Source organism: Trachypithecus francoisi, unplaced genomic scaffold (assembly GCF_009764315.1).
Source record: "Trachypithecus francoisi isolate TF-2019V2 unplaced genomic scaffold, Tfra_2.0 Lachesis_group8, whole genome shotgun sequence".
NCBI lineage: Eukaryota > Metazoa > Chordata > Mammalia > Primates > Cercopithecidae > Trachypithecus > Trachypithecus francoisi.
In genome coordinates, this window is record NW_022681473.1 from 71,359,115 (window position 1) to 71,374,480 (window position 15,366).

The 15,366-nt window shown below is 37.7% G+C and overlaps 1 long non-coding RNA gene across 1 annotated transcript in view; it reads right to left on the reverse strand.

Annotated features, from left to right (window-relative positions):
• LOC117080521 overlaps positions 1-15,073 on the reverse strand; it is a 762,281-nt gene extending 747,208 nt beyond the window's left edge. The window contains exon 1 of the long non-coding RNA XR_004435882.1: positions 14,852-15,073. This is a non-coding gene — a long non-coding RNA (uncharacterized LOC117080521). The remainder of the gene's footprint in view (positions 1-14,851) is intronic.
• Positions 15,074-15,366: the final 293 nt, after the last annotated feature.

Here is a 15,366-nt window from a genome sequence, read left to right on the forward strand (position 1 = left end):
CTCATATATTTTTAAAGGTAAATAGACTGGTTAATGTGGCTCTCTACATTGGAGAGGGGTTTTAATGCTCTTTTCAATAGTTTTCTTTTTTACCTAAGGCTATGGTTGGAGGATGTACCTAAAATGCTGACAAAAGAAAAAGTAGGGGGAATCCAGGAAATCTAAGGCACATCAGTCATACTTGACTGCAAATGTAAAATCTATGATGAGCCTAAGAAAACCTAAATAATGTGACCAAGGTGGTCAGTGAAATCAGAAAGAATAATACCTGAGTTTCTCACTGTGCTCATAATGACGTTCCTCTAGAGTCTGAAGGGAAACAGGCACATTTAAATTGACAAGTACATAAGCTAGTAATGGTATTTTCTGGTTTTCTGTTACTTTCTTTGTTCTTCAAGTCCTTAGCTAAAGACTTTGTACTTCTCAGTTTTCCAACATCAGATCCCTGATTCAAGAGGAATGTCTATTTTACCATTTTACACGCATGCCTGACCCTGCCAGGAAACATCCCATCAAATCCAGATTCTTATTTGCATTTATCAAGGAGATACTTTACATCCGGCCACTGTGATGCAAAATATCAAAAACGTGAGGAAACATTGAGCATATTATTTTTCTTTTTGTATTGGAAATATTATTTTGTTGTTATTGTTACATTTAAAGAGAACAGTAAGGGATTTTTAAAAAATAACAGTGGAGGATCAAAAGAAAAAAAAAACGCAACTCAGTCACTAGGAGGAACAAAAAACTGATTGGAAACCATCAGTCTAAAAGTAAACAAAACCATGAATACATAATATGGTCATTGTGTCAGGGGCATTTGAACTAAAGTAACTCCATTTTAAATAGGAGCTGGGTAAAACTAGGCTGAAACCTACTGGGCTGCATTCCCAGATGGTGAAGACATTTTAAGTCACAGGTTGAGATAGGAAGTTAGCACAAAACACAGGTCATAAAGACCTTGCTGATAAAACAGTTTGCAGCAAAGGAGTCCACCAAAACCCACCAAAACCAAAATGGCAACAACAGTGTCCTCTGGTTGTCCTCATTGCTACACTCCAACGAGCACCATGACAGTTTACAAATGCCATGGCAATGTCAGGAAGTTACCCCATGTGATCTAAAAAGGGGAGGCATGAATAATCCACCCCCTGTTTGGCATATCATCAAGAAATAGCCATAAAAATGGGCAACCAGCAGCCCTCAGGACTACTCTATGGAGCAGCCATTCTTTTATTCTTTCATTTTCTTAATAAACTTGCTTTCACTTTGCACTGTGGACTCACCCTAAATTCTTTCTTGCACAAAATCCAAGAACCTTGAGGTCTGGATCGGGACTTCTTTCCTGTGACATATTTCTAGTGACCACAAAGGGACTACAGTGCAGAAACCCTGACTCAACGTGTACCTTTCGGTATGTATTGGGGTCCTATAACATATCTCTGGCGAACAGAAGGGAAGATGCTGAGGAGACTCCTCGATGCAAAGGAAATAGACTGCAGCATTGATTGCATGACTTTGGGTAAGTGGTGGGGCACCCAGGTAAAGGATGGAATTGGGTTAAAGGCCCAATTTAGGGGAGTTAGAGTCTCTCCTAAGACAGAGTGGGTTAGAGGCCCCTCTTAATAAAAGGTAAGGACAGTTGACCGACCTTGGGTTAGAGACCCAACTTAGGAGGGTTAGAGTACCTTTTAAGATTTAGGGGGTTAGAGGTCCCTCTCAGTAAAGTCCCTCTTGGTTAAAAACAGGTTCGGCAGTGTGAGATGTTAACTGCTATTCTCTTTGGATTCATCTGCCTTTCACTCTTTGCTGATGGCTGTGGGTGACAGGGTTAGGCATGTACAAGATCTTGGGACATGGGGAAGTTTTTCTTCCCTAAAAGAGGAAACTTGAGAGCTAATAGGATTGCTGGAAAAAAATCCCTTCACAACAGCAGCTGCAGCCACCTGAGCTTTTCATTGTCACTGCAATGGGTGGGTCTTTCTCTGGCCTCCCTGATCATTTTGCCTTCCCTACAGTGCCACAGGCAATGCTTTCCTTCTCTAGTTTCCCTTGCTTATCTTTCCTGTTACTCAGGGCAACCATCTTGCCCAGAGACCACGTGTTGAAACTCCAAGTCTGAGATTGGATTAAAGATGACAGGGCCCATCTGGGGGCAAATTTAAGCCTTGCCAGTTTGATATTGGGTGCTAAGCAGAGTGGCTAAGGTCTCTGCCTAATCACACCTATTTTGCTCTGGCCAGAATGAAAAAATAATAATTTTCCTTTACGATACGTTTTGGCCCCCAGGACAACGATACGGCAAGCTGGATCACTAGGGCCTCTCAGGGAATGAGACCCAGAAGCCTGGAATACTGGCAAAAGGGTAAAAATTTCTTACCAGTCAGGTTTCAGGCTTCTCTCTCTCTGTGCAAACCGTTGAATGAGTGGTAAAAATACTCAGTGTTTATCTCCTCTGTAAAGTTAGGATTAATGCAAAAAAGAATTCTGAGGCTAGTCTTAAGCTGGTCCTATGAATTTTGTGCAAGATGGCGCACTTCCGGGTTCTTCATCACCAACTTTTCCCGCATGCGCGAAAATGCAGCCGGCACCCGGGAAGGTGCAGACCAACCGGGCATGCGCCAGGTGACGTCAATCCGAAGAGACCAAGATTTACCTGGTCGCACCTGTGGAACGCCCCCTGACACGCCCGTGCCCCGCCTATTGCCCTCCCACTCCCAGAAAAGCCGCTCCTGGTGGGCCCGCGGTGCGGACTTCCCAGCCCCCCACTCCTGTCGGGACTGCATTAGGAACTCCGTCTGAGAGCTCCACAGGGCGACTCTCTTGGCCTCCTTTGCCGGAGGCCGACCGACCTCTCCCTACCCACCTTCTTCCCTGAAGCTAGGTGACCAAAAATAAATTTGCAGTTTTGCTCCTACCCTTGCCTACCCGCTGGTTCTTTTGTGCCCGCTCTGGTGGTCTTAGAAAAACAAATCACTATGAATTCGTTTTTCTGTGTTGAGGGGTACTTTAGGATAAAACACAGGCTTAGAACACCTGTGAGCCTGCTTTTCAAGATGACCCAGCAAGCTGGTCAGTAATAAACTTGGCTACAGGTCTCTGAAACAAACAAAAAAACTGGATTAAGTGTCCACCTTGTTTTATGTCCTTGGGAGCTTCAACATTTAACTTTAACCTTTAAAAGCTATCAACCTTTTAACCATATGGCGGTACATTGTCTTGGTCTCCGCCTTCCAGGGAACAGGAATTTTACCGTTCATGGTCATAGTTAGCTCTAAAAATTATATTAAGTAGTTAAAAGCCTTTGCAAGCTCGAAATTAACTACTCTAGAACCTTTCTGGGAAAGAAAACAGAGGTTCCCCAATGCTATAGCTTAGTAGCTACCATTTTGCTCCTTCACATTGGTGGTCTGGGTTCGATTCCCTGCCTAGGAAGAAAGTCATTTCTCATTTAATAGCTGCATGTTCCTGTCTATTCTCTTCTTCCCTGCGGACTATTTCAAAGTTTCCTTTCTCTAAGCACCTAGGAGGTTACCTTTGGTAAAGCTTAGAAGATAGAAATATTGGCTGCTTGGCATGACTAAAATCCGTTAATAAGAGATATGAAAGAATTTCTTTTTAAAAAAGCACTATGATTAAAAGTCAGCTTAATTAAAAGTGGATAAACAAGCTGTAGATATATTTAAAAGGCCTTTATGTTTTTCTCTTCTTTGAACTCGTTTTTCTGGAAAAAAAATTTCTTCTCAATGAACTAAATTTTTTCTCTCTCTCTTTTTTTGTCTTGCTACTCTTAATGCACACACGAGAGGCCCTAAGATAACTTCTAGTAGCCTGGAACTCCTTGGGAAAAACAGAGGAGGTGCCACAGACCCCATTTTGGGGAAAGAAAACCTGTTTTCCTCATGAAATCCCAGGAGTTAAAAGTAAATAGATCCCTCTCAAAATCAAAGGCTGTGTTCTGTTTTGGATTATGTTATCCGATGGTTTTGAGTTTTGAGGATATCAGAAATTACTTTGCATTATAAAAGAGCTTTACTGTGTAATAACTACGCTGTGAGAGATGGCTAATAGTTGTTATGGAGGGATACTTGACTCTTTGCACACTTGGATCAAAGAAGCATGCTCTTGGCCTCCTGGGAATAAGAAAACATCCCCACCTCCTACTGGGAGATGAGATTCCCATGAATGATGGGCTGATTACAAAATGGGCTGATTGGCTTTGGATTGCCTTGCAATAAAATGCAAAGTAAAATCATTGCACTGTCTTCTCCTGCAGTATTTACCTCCTTTGGGGATCCAAGAACCAGTACAAATGGCACCCTTAATTTTAGGGATCTGTCTTTACCTTCAGATACTTATTCACTGCTTATTTTGCCCAGAAGCGCATGCTTTCCTGGTCCTGTTCCTCCATGGGCCCCACCCTGAAGCCAGTAATCCAATCAATAAACTGGCAAATGAAAAATCTTAAAAGTGCTAAATCTTCTGTCTGTGTATTTATATGTGTTGTATGTTTATATATAAAAAGGTCTAATTAATTGGCTTAAAGAAATAAGCACTTAAAATATTTTGTCAGAAAAATAGAAACTTTAATAATGCCTTTTTGTTCATGTGACTTTACTAATCTTTTGGAAATACAGACAGCTTTAAAAATTATAGGTAAAATAAAATGTCTTAAAAACGTAGACATTTGATCTAAATTCAGGTCAAATATCAAATTTGCAAAATGCTTTAAAGTCAAACTGTTTCTTTGACTTTTGAAAATTGTTCAATTTACCTACTTAAAGCCATTAGATTCTAGATAAGACCTGGGGACATGTGGAATTAGCCATGCCCCCTAGCTATACAAAGAAACTTATAAAGAAAGATTTTATCTAAGAAATAATCTTGTATGGTAAATTCTTGTCTTGAAATAAAATGACTGCTTGTTTAAAAGGCGGAATTTTTAGGTCAAGTCAAAAAGCCAAAAGTGTCTCAGATGATCTGTGTAAGTCATGAAAGGATTTGTGAAAGGGAATTTACCTAAGAAATGTACAATTTGAAGGTTGTTAGGCCTCCTAAATGCTTCATAAAATGCCACTATGATGCTTACTGTACAACTTGCCTGCTTAAGTAAGGTAGGGCCTGGGGAAACGTGAAGTTAGCCATGCCCCTAGCTATGCTGGAGTGTCAGCCCTTATCTGCATTTCTGCCTGGTGTGTCCTAGGCTAGGCCCCACACCTAGTACACAATTAAAATCCTTACTTACGAAGGTTTTCACTAAAAATAAAAGTCACTAAAAGTTAACATGGCAACATGTAATTAAGATTATTAAAGAAATAGTTTTACATGCAAGGTGTATAAGGAAAGTAGAATGTGCTTTTGGTAAAAGATTATAAGAAGGCATGAGAATATAATTTTTTTGGCTAAAGGGTTAAAAATTTATTTTAAGTTAAATGGAATAAAGCTAAAGGTTTAAACAGTTGTGGAAGGTTTATAAAAAATCAATTGTAAAATAAATTCTGTGTGTGGACACTGGCTAAATTTAAAGGGGTGTTATTCAGTTTTTCCATAAATATTGGAATTAAAGCACAACAGGTGTTTCTTAAAGCACTAATCTGCTGTTTCACACGCAAAAAAAGTAAAGGGCTATAAAAAGCTTATAAGAATCTTACCTTATGGTTAAACATTAAAATTGGGTAAATATGTCTATAAAGTTTTATTAAAACTTGGGTCTAACATTAATAATACATTAATGTAAAGGTAAAATGTGGCTTATTTGGTATAAAAACCATACTGGAAGCATTATAAAATGTGAAATGGTACTGTGCTTTCTTTGGGCTATATTTATATAAATGTGTTATTGTTATATGTTCCAAAGTTATGGGCAACTCCTATAATTCTATATAACTTAGCATATGTTAATAATTATATAATAACAATTATATAATAATTATATAATTGTTATGTAAAATTTTGTGTGCCACATAAGTAACCAAATTTCCTTATTAATTGTAGCTTTAATAGTGGCTGTCCTAAAACTTTTTATCATCCACAGACAATTGTTGTCTTGTTTTAATCCTCTTTAGGAGGTGGTTTAAAATCAATTATAGAACTCTAACAGGAGTTCTTAAATGCAAGTCTTCTGATAACTCTGGAAATTGTGACATCAGAATAGAGGAAAAAACTTTCAAAACTCTCATAAAGAACTGAAGTGTTCATAACCTTCAAACAAAAGTTAACCTGCATGGACTAAACCAAAAAAGTCTAATCTTTTTAACTTTGTTTAAAATGTTTCTATTCCTTGGTTTTACTTTTCAGAGTCAAGTAAACTTTTCTTTCGAGCTATTTACAGCTTTAAAAAGTTAAGTGTACTCCTGTGAACAAAATTTAGAGCATATTTATTTCTCTCTACCTGTTTTCTCCAGAATTTGGAAACTAGTTGTGAGTAATTCTTAACTTATGGCAATATAGTTATTTGCATAAGTGCAATAAGAATCTGTTTTCTTTTGTAACAATATACAATTGGAGAAATTGGTTATTTTAACAAGGCTTTGACTGGAATGTTGTGCTTTCCATTAAGGAATCAAACTTGACTTGCAGAGCAAAGAAAAGCCCTTAGGGAAACTGGTCTTATATCTTGCCTACAACAGTCCTTGTTCAGGGTTTCTGACCTGTGGTAAGTAAAGAATGTCACTTTCTAACAGGTCCAGAAGCTGCAAGTTCTAGGACCTCAAGAGGAAAGAAATTTACCCAACTCATAGGTATTTAAGGGTACAAACCCATGGCTGGACTCAGCTTTAAAAAAGTTATATCTAAAATTCCCTCTATGGAACAGAGTTTTGGGAAAGCCCATTTAAAAACAGCCTATATGAAAAATAGTCATTCTTGTTGCACTTTATACAAATAATCAGGCCAAGTATAGTAAAGCAAATCAGTCTTACCATTATTTTAGTAAAAATGGGAAACTGGAAAAAGAAATACTATGTTTCAAAAGCTATGGTACACTTGTTATTAAATTCTGGTCTCATCAGTGGTTTTTAAGTTTGTTTCTGCAATTTAGGCTAACCCTACTTATTCCTGTGAATCAACCAGTGATCTCTGACTGCTGCTCAGAACAAGCGGGATGGGTAATATAAATATCTAAATCAGTATTCTAATTCTAGGCGCATTACAATCAGCTAACAACCCCATATCAGCTTAGTTCCAACAGTTGCTCAGTTCACGAAAAGCCTTCTAATTTAGTTTACTTGGAATAACTTTACCTGTTTTGCTTTACTCTTGTGGAATATATTGCTGTTATACTCTTTGTGTAGGAATACAGGACAAGCTTACTGAGTGTTTCCTTAAATTATACACTTATTCATCTTCCAAATATCATCTTTTGTCAAAACTCAAGAGTTATAAATGGACCTTACCATACTTATGCTTTCTGATTGAGCTCCTTTCTACCCTGAATGCAAAAGACCCTCATAGTTAGACAGAAATATCATCACCCCTATTCAGCCCGAAGAAGTTACAAAAGATGGCTTTTCATCCCTCTGCAACCCTTAGAATTAAGGGTTCTCTTATAAAAGGGAGGGGAGAAATGTCATGGCGTTTGAACCAAAGCAACTCCATCCTAAATAGGAGCTGGGTAAAATGAGGCTGAAACCTACTGGGGTGCATTCCCAGAGAGTTAAGGAATTCTAAGTCACAGGATGTGACAGGAGGTCAGCACAAAATACAGGTCATAAAGACCTTGTTGATAAAACAAGTTTCAGTAAAGGAGTCAGCCAAAATCCACCGAAACCAAAATAGTGAAAAGAGTGACCACTGGTGGTCCTCACTGCTGGACTCTCATCAGTGCCATGACAGTTTACAAATGTCATGGCAACTTCAGGAAGTTACCTTATAGGGTCTAAAAAGGGGAGACATGAATAATCCACCTCTGGTTTAGCTTATCATCAATAAATAAACATAAAAATGGGCAAACAGCAGCCCTCAGAGCTGCTGTATGAACTAGCCATTTTTTATTCCTTTATTTTCTTAGTAAATTTGCTTTCACCTTGCACTGTGGACTCACCTTCAATTCTTTCTTGCATGAGATACAAGAACCTTCTCTTGGGGTCTGGATAGGGACCCTTTCCTATAACAATTGTAGCTGGGTATGTGAAAAGATCATATATAAAACATATGCCAATCAAATCTTTATTGCTACAGAATGTAAGATTTCGTCTAAATAAAAGAAAGTCTTTTGAATTGTTCTAAATGACACATTATTTAGAATGAGTAAGCACTATCCAATTACCTGAGTATTCAGTAAGACAATTTATAATCACTTCAAGAATGCTTTATTTTGTAATATTGTACAGAAAAAAAAGAGTGGGATAGTTTTCCAAATTATTGCTTCTATTTAAATAATGATAGTAATAAATATCATTATAAAAGCACATGCATAAATCAATTCATAAATTAACAGTACTTTGCAAAATGAGCCTAGAAAACAGAAGAGTTCATATTGCTACCCATGACCTTTTACAGCTTCAATCAACACATTACTAGGCAGATATTCTTTCTTTAAAGCTAGAAATAAACTTAGAAATTGTCTTTCTGAAAAGTGTGCAGGCTGTCCCTGAAGGAATATACTTGAAGCCAGCAGCACTGAGATGTCCTCAGTCACTGTAGCAAATGACAAACGTCCAAAAATATTCTGCTCCTTAAACAGGTTGATTTTTTTTTAACCTTGTATGATTTATGCAGAGAATCTGTAAAACATTCCAGTTCATCAAAAGTCTAATTTGCATACATTTAAAGGACATTGTGGAAAATAATTAACTACTGAATGCATCACAATTCAGAGTGAATGTTGACTGAGAATTTTTAGAGCTTTAAATGGAAAATGAGGAGGTTAAATAAGTATACTGAATTGGTAGGGGGAACAAAAAGAAAAAAAAGAGAAAAGGGGGGGGAGGAGAGGGGAAGAAAGAGGAGGAGGAAAAGCAAGGAGCCGGGAGAAGTTGCTTTTCTTGCAATGCTTCATATCCTAAACTCATGTGAAATAAAGAACTTTTGATTCCTTTCCCTTTTATTTTTTATGATTGAATAATTTTCTTGCTTTCTGGCCATCAACTTGTAGTGTATTAAAATTATTACGTATTTGTGTGCATGTAGCAAACCCATCTCACCCAGTTGTAGCTTAGAGACTTGCAAGGAAGGAGACACTGGCTTGTGAAAGTCAAACTAAATTCCAAGTCAAGATTGTACTTCCCATCACTGACATACATAGGTAAAATCTCAATTAAAAATTCATAGACATTTTAATAATTTTGAAGAGCATCTACTATTGTAGTGATAATTTTCTAAATGTCTGAACAGTCAAGGATATTACCTGATATATTAAAATTTATTTTATTATTTTCTTTATCTTTCCTCACAATGACATGGGAGCTGGCTCTTGCATAGCCAGTAGAATGGTTTTATTTTACCTGATTCCACTCTAATGACAACAAACAGAACAAGACATTTGAGCTTATTTTCACTATTTAAATCTCAAACAAGTGGAATATTACATAATAGTTTCCTGAGGTTAAATCAGGAATTATTATTATGTATTTAATTATTTGTTTGTTTATGTTTTCAGAGACCAGGTCTTGCTTTCTCACCCAGTGGCACCATCACAGCTCACTGTAATCTCAAACCCCTGGGCACAGTGATTCTTCCTGCCATGGTCTGCTGACTAGCTAGGACTACATGCCTTTGACACCACTCCTGGCTAATTATATTTATTTTTATTTTTTTGTAGAGTGGAGGTCTCACTATGTTGCCAAGCTGGTCTCAAACACCTGGCCTCAAGTGATGCTCCTGCCTGGGCCTCCCAAAGTGCTGAGATTACAGACATGAACCACCACACCCAGTCTAGAAATTATTAATTTCTGTTTGTATTCATATTTCAAGCTATAGATAGTTTATATGTAAACAACAATTTCAAAACAAAAACTTTCTGCTATTTTTTAAAGAATGCACAGTGAATTACTAGTTTACACAGGATGATTGCCCAAATAAATAAATTTGAAGTTGAAGAACAACATGGATAAAATGAGGCTGTCTAGAGAGGGAACTAATTTAAAACTTGGAGAGTGAATCTGCACGTGTGATTCTAGGCAGTATTTTCTCTAAATAGTGCCATTATTAATAGGTGAATTAAGGAATTAATGAAATATCTGCCATTTAACATCTCAACTTTGTCTTTTTTTTTTTTTTCTTTTGAGGCAGAGTCTTGTTCTCTCACCCAGGCTGGAGTGCAGTGGCGTGATCTCAGTTCACTGCAACCTCTGCCTCCCAGGTTCAAGCAATTCTCCTGCATCAGTCTCCTGAGTAGCTGGGGTTATAGGTGCCTGCCACTGAGTCCAGCTAAGTTTTTTTTTAAATTATTATTTATTTTTATTTTTTAAGTGGATATGGGGTTTCACCACATTGGCCAGGCTGGTCTCAAACTCCTGACCCTCAGGTGATCTGCCTGCCTCAGGCTCCCAAATTTCTGGGATTACAGGTTTGAACCACCACACTCAGCCTTGTCTATTTGATCCATGTAAAATTTAATTAAAACCAATTCTGGTTTAATGGGATCTACCCCATCTGCACCCAAGTCTTCTAAACTGGCAAAAAAAATACATCAGAAATAATTGTGTCCGTTATTTGCACAGTACCTTTACACTTACTATATATATTTAGAGAACTCCAGTTCCCAAAGACCGTTAACATCTGTACTTCCAAAGAGTTGTTTCCAGCCAAGAGACATGCCTCCTATATTAATGTCAGTTCTGACTCCCCACACAGAAAGATGGGCATAAGGAAAGAGAATAGGGTCAGTAAGACAAGGGCTACTGTAGCCTTGGGAATTGGTTAGCTAGATGAGAGTCTTAAAAATATATAGGAAATGATGCCTATTATCTATATTTTGATTTAGAACAAAGGCATACACACATGTAATTTTATGTGTTTTATTTTTTGTTTTATTATTTTTGTATGTTTTTTAAGTATGAATATGCAAATACAGTAAACTATGTTTATATGTAAGCTATTCAAAATGCAGTATTAATACCCAGTGGAAAATATGTAATTTCATTGCTTTCTTTTTGAAGTGATTTCTTCATTGAATTATCTTGATACTTTGGTATGTATAAAAATGTGTACAAATATTTATTATTAAATACATAGCAATATAAATGTGTTCCTCACAATGTGTGCACACAAGAAACAAAAGAGGTGAAAGAGATAGGTCATATCAAATTAGAAAACGAAGCACAGAGTGAAGGGATTTGTGCTTGTAACCTAACAATTGATTTGAAAAAAATATATATACCATTAAAGGACATTTTACTAAAATCAAACACCCCTTCGCAATGTAACAGAAAATTAGCAATGTCCTTCCTTGCTGTTAACTTGAAAGGCTGTTAAGAATATAAGAATTACTCTTTTTCACCACAAGGTGGCTCACTTTCTATACCTATACCTGATCAGAGACGCCACTGTGGCCCCTGAGACTAGAGATAATAAAATTCCCACTAGAGGGTGTTGAAAGAAGAAAAGCAATTCTTTCAGAGCAGACCTGAAGTCCTGAACAAGGAAACACCTGAACTACAGCTAAGATTTCCTCAGCAGCCTGGGAGACAGAGCGATATCCTATCTAAATGAAAAAAAGAGAACTATCTTACAGAGACTGAATAAATGAGGTGATTTTAGATTAGGGACATTTAAAACCAGATGGAGACTTGTCTAATAACCATTCTGTGTCCAAGTCCAAACCGTTTCACAGACTTCTCAAATGCATTCATAATGTGAGACGGGTATTTGCAGGTGAGGAAGGTACTGAGAAAGAGAGAAAAGAAAGCAACCTTGAAATAAAACAATAAATCACATTATATAATTTTGATTGAGTTTGGAATTAGAATGGAAAAAAAGTAAGGAAAAGGGAAAAAAAATAAGCCAGCAAAGTTGAAACATGTAATATGGAAATTCGCTTTTCTAGATTAGCAAGATTGTTCTTAGCAATTATATTTTCTCTAGTAAACTGCATTTTACTAGAAAAAATATAATAGGCCAGTAGCCATAGAAGCCTGTAACATTATCCAATGTATTGCTATAAAAAACCTTACCATCTGGATCCTAATTCTCCTCAATATTTAAACTGTGCAGCATTTTCTTCTCTTCATCCTAATTTATAGCTATCACTCAACGCAGCCCTGAAGGGTGCATGCAATGTGCCATTGTTAGAGCTAGGGTATAATCCAAGGTAATTCGGGGAAAATCACCTTAAGAGTATAACTACATGGTTTCCTCAGTATTCGGCACCTGTTTGCATTTCACAAAAGCTTATAGGTTTTCTTCTTCTTTTTTTTTTTCTTCCCTTGCTTTTGCGTTGGTAAGCATTGGTCTGCAACATCACCATGCATATGTAGAAATGCCTGGGAAGGCACCATCAATCCTACCCCACAGATTGGTAAGAACTGAAAAGTATGTGATCTAACAGCACTGTACATTGTGGCTAACCCACTTCTTCGGCTTAATCCATAATATTTATTCATTACCTTTATTTTAATAAAATTCTCAAAATACCAACTCACCAAGATGCCCAGGAATGATTGTCAGATGTAGGAAGAACAAAATTGTGTAAAGACTAAGAAGGCTGGTGACTAGGAGCCAGAACAATGACAGAAGAGTCATCACCTCTGCCTGTAAGCAAAATGAAATTGATTCCCTCTCTGAAAAGACAGCTTTGAATGGTGATCTATAATGTGTATGTAATTGGCTAACTCTTTAACCTACCTCACAAATCTGTTCACCTAGGGAGAAAGGTGAGTGAGGAAGACCAAGAAGGAGAAAGCTCGCCCAACAACTTAATTAAATTACATTTCACTTCCACAGCAGGCCTGGTTAAGATTACATCTTTGGATCTTTTAGGTTGCTGGCTGAGTTGGACATCTTCGGCAAAACATAAACAAATAGAGAGTATTCTCTCTCTCTCCAAGATTCCACTCCAAGTGCACACCATCCACCCAACATGAAAAAAAGAATTATGTGTCTTCTATCTCCTTCGCTCCTTCTGATCTCTCTATTTTACTAGGAGCAATATCAGCTGAGCCATCAGCTGCCACAGCACCATGGAGAGAGTAATATAAGCAGGTCTATGGCAAGTTTGTGAATTAAAGTGTGAAGTAACAAAAAATAAAGTTGTGCTCTCTTTGTGTGTTTGTTGTTGTGTAGCAGACTAGAGAGTCTATTTTCTCAAAATACTTTATGAATATCCAATGTAGAAACTACAAATACTATGGGAGCTAAAGGCAATACCAGACAATATACATGAAATATTTGTTAGAGAGTGAAAGTCCCTATTGGATGCTGCAGAGGGATCACTTGCATTAAATATTAATGATAAGTAAAGAAGGTAACTGTTCTTTCTTTCTACTACCTTCTAAAGAGGCAGCAGATAACCTGTGTGTATGGTCTTTTTGCTCAAAGGATAGGTCCCTGGAGTTATCAGAGAAAGTACCTGGATGTTTGAGCTTGAAAATTCCTGACCTCAGGTGATAACTTCTCTTTTAAGCATACATCTAGATCTGCCCGAAAGTTGTGTGTCATGCTCCTCCATCAGAACTGAGGTCATCCCCATCAAGACACCATGCCATAGCTCAAAGGCACTTCCCAGAAGAGTAATGAAAAGAGACTAATGTTTTTAAAAGTGTACTACACATACAAAGTGATGCTTGTAAAAACAGTCACAAAAACTGTGTCTTCTGATTCTCTGCTTACCACAGACTTCACTCTTGGTGCTATATTCTGCGATAACCCAGAGGCACCATGAGCCTGACTTGTGTTGGGGACTCATCTTCTGAACAGCATTTTCTTTATGATCATTTCAATGCAATTGGATAAATTATGGTTATCAGTCTCTCATAAAACTTCTTGTGAAATTATGTCTATGAAACAATTAAAATGAACATTAAAGGGTGAAGACATTAACAAGTTGTTGAAATTTTTCTTTATTAACTTTTTTACTCTGAAATTGGCTAAAAAATATGTACAGTCAAGGAATATTAGGGGTGATAATTTATGCAGATTATTATCACTAAAACAAGTAGACTCAAATCAATAAGCTACAGTTTTCTTTGGAGTTTTATAAATACAGATCTGTTAACTAAGAAACCTCTAAATTCACAACCAGATTCTAGCTCATTTTAGTAGAAGAAATCCTCTCCAGTTAATTATTTCTGTCAATTAATCACTTTACCCACCTCACCACAACAGAGTGAGTTATAGCAAACAAATACTTCCCCTCTTCAAATCCACATCATCCATATATGTATAAATCTCTAAAAGATGAAAAGACATTTGATTCCTAGCTTTCCTTGACAAATACAGCAATTTGCATGAATATTAAACTTCTGTGATTCAGCAAGTTTCACTCCTGTCTATATCACCGAATGTTAAATGCCAAAGAAGAGTTTGAATCCACAGCTCCCACCACTTGGCTTTTATTTTACAAGACTGAGGTATGTTTTTCCCAGGAGAAGAAGAGCATTTAAAGGTCTTTAAATTACACATGCTGAGTTGCATAACAATTGTCAACTAACTGAAAAGGTTAGAAGCGCATGCTTATGCTAAATGTGAAGTTGCCTATGAATCACAAAATGAGGCTGTCTCATTATCTGCAGAATATTTCTAAGGGTTGGGAGAGAGTCTGCACTAAAACTTCTTTAATCAGAAGAATCCTGCTAAACTATCAAGCCCTCACTGTTCTGCTTCTTTAGCAAAAAAAAAGACTTTCTCCGTTAAAGTAAACGCTGTGATTGAGAAGGTTTTCCCATGCCTAAAACAAGAAATGGCAAGAGCCTACCTGAAAGTAGATTGTGAGGTAGCTGGCACAGTAGGAAAGAAAGCGTCTAGGAAGCAGTCTTATATTCAGTGTGGAGCAACCTCCTCCCCAGGCAGGCTGGCTTTTGGAAGAGTATGCCCTCTTGCCAGGGCTGGCGAAGCAGCTGGGAAGAAGTGGGCTGTCTGCCACTAGCTGTGACAGCTGCGTGTTACCGGTCCCTCAGATACTGGACTCTAGCGCTCCTCCAACAAATCAGGCAGTGGCCGCTTGTACCTCAGCAGAGGAAGCTGGGACTGCAGTTGCTAACGCTGCCTCACTTGAGGGGAAAGCACTGGTGTGTGTGTGTGTGTGTGTGTCGCGCGTACACTAACTGCCAGCTCTAGGCTGTGCCGATGTGTTCTGCATACTCAAACTGCTCCTGCCAAGAGGAGTCTCCTCCACACAGACCCCAGCCTCCCCGCTGAGGAATCACAGTCCGCTGACCTTGCTGCTGGGGAATCTGGCTGAACGGCTCACTCATCAATAGATTCAACAAT